The 2,012-nt window shown below is 36.2% G+C and overlaps 1 non-coding gene across 1 annotated transcript; it reads right to left on the reverse strand.

The window, feature by feature from the left end:
• Positions 1 to 1,462: 1,462 nt before the first annotated feature.
• On the reverse strand, positions 1,463 to 1,535 carry Trnar-acg (transfer RNA arginine (anticodon ACG)). Its single transcript has one exon. It is a non-coding gene; the product is annotated as a tRNA-Arg (tRNA).
• Positions 1,536 to 2,012: the final 477 nt, after the last annotated feature.

Raw genomic sequence — 2,012 nt, forward strand, 5'->3', positions numbered from 1 at the left:
CAAGAAAGCACATATTTACTCTTATCAAATGTAATGCTTCAATATCAATATTATGACTCCCAGGCAACTCCAAGTACTTTTTCTTTTATAAAATATTATAACAAAACATAGTTTTGTTGTTTTTCCGGGCAACATGGCGTGTAAATATACTTGTTCTATCCAGGATATCAAGCACTTTGCACTGACTAACTTAAACTACTTGCTATATACTATATTGTGTTATTACTATTATGGCTCCCGGACAACACCATATCCTTTGTTTAATACATGACAGCAAAAGACACAAAAGTTCTTTTTTCTCGAGCAACTCTGCATTTAAACACACCTGCTCTATCTAATACATTGAGCACTTTTTTACTACATACCAAATGTATTATTATTATTATTATTATTATTATTATTATTATTATTATTATTATTATTATTACTACTACTACTACTATTATTATTCCCGGGCAACATCGTGCGGGGATTTTTTTATGAAACAGTATAACAAAGAAACGTTTAAACACATCTGCTCTATTCAGGATATTGAGCACACTTCATTGCTGCACATGAGTAAACAAAAACTATCTCCTCAAATACCGTCCACATGTAGTATATTTCATCTTGGGTCAGCTATATTTTTAGTCGCGCGCAATCGACTCTATAAGTCACTCCGTCGGTCCGTCGATCGGTCGGTCGGTCGGTCACTCGGTCGGTCGGTCTGTCGTCTGTCCGTAACACTTTTGTGCTTGGCCTCTTTGGTTAAGATCAAAGGTCTGTTGTTAATAGATGCTGTTCTTAGCTTTTTAAGATTTTCTTGGCCTTTTGGCCAAGATCCAAGTGTAATATCTGTCCTTACTACATGCTGGACTCATGTTTGTAACTATGTGATATAAAGTGGGGGATCACTTTTCTCTATTAATTTAATGTAAAATGATCACCCACTTTACAACCAGTCAGTCTCAAAGCCATTCAAGTCATTCTCCAGATCATTCAAGTTGTTTTTGAAGGATCCCAGTTATTTTTTAAGCATTCAAGTCATTCTTAAGGTCATTCAATTCATCCTTAAGTTCATTAAAGTCATTCTAAGTCATTTACTTTTTATTTATTTATTTAAGTCATTTCAGCCAATTTTTCGGCCATTTTTGTTTATCTTTAAGAATTTCATGTCAATCCTACATTCACGCATTTATTCATTATACGAAAGCACGCGACTAATGGCTATCGGCCTTGTTATTTCATTAGATACTAGCGGCTGCGCCGCATCGACACACACAACGCCGAGTCAAACACAAAACCGAGTACACTCAACATTAAGTACACTCAACATCGTCTTACCTTCAACGCTTGCCCTGTGAACTCGGAGTATGGGAAATTCCTATATGCACAAAACAAAATCACTGAAAAAACAAAAATATCCTAATTAAGGGTAAGGATAATGAGTAAACGTTGGATAAAATGATGGTTAAAATTATTACGAACTTGCCAGGATTCGAACCTGGAATCTTCTGATCCGTAGTCAGACGCGTTATCCATTGCGCCACAAGTCCTGTCCGTATGCTGAGAGATGTTACCGCGATTGTATACATACAGTGCTAAATTCCGTTGACATGGGCAGATAACTTTTTCGACAAGCTTATGAAGCGACCCCAAATCCCTGATTTCGGGCTTTTTGTGTGACTCGGCGTTGTTCGTTACGAACCATATATAGATAAGGACAATTTAGGGCCTCACACCTTTCAAGGAAAAAAAGAATTTTTCAATTTGGTGCATTCGTCCGAAGGCTTTATTGGTATATAGGCTCACACACACATAAATAAATAAACATTTAGAATCTTAATAATAGTATAGATGAAAATATGTCCTCACATAGCGAACGCGTGTAGCATATTATCGTTTTTAAAATTAAGGAGGCCTCCAGAGCACTAGCCATCTTTTCCGAATTTCTTGTTACATCTTTTCCCCGAGGAGAACGCTAAGAAACGATGAATTCCGAATTAATTTTTTTTTCCTTTTGTTTAAACAGA

The sequence above is a fragment of the Euprymna scolopes genome, chromosome 17 (genome assembly GCF_053919585.1).
Source record: "Euprymna scolopes isolate OS-2025 chromosome 17, ASM5391958v1, whole genome shotgun sequence".
NCBI classification, from domain to species: Eukaryota; Metazoa; Mollusca; class Cephalopoda; order Sepiida; family Sepiolidae; genus Euprymna; species Euprymna scolopes.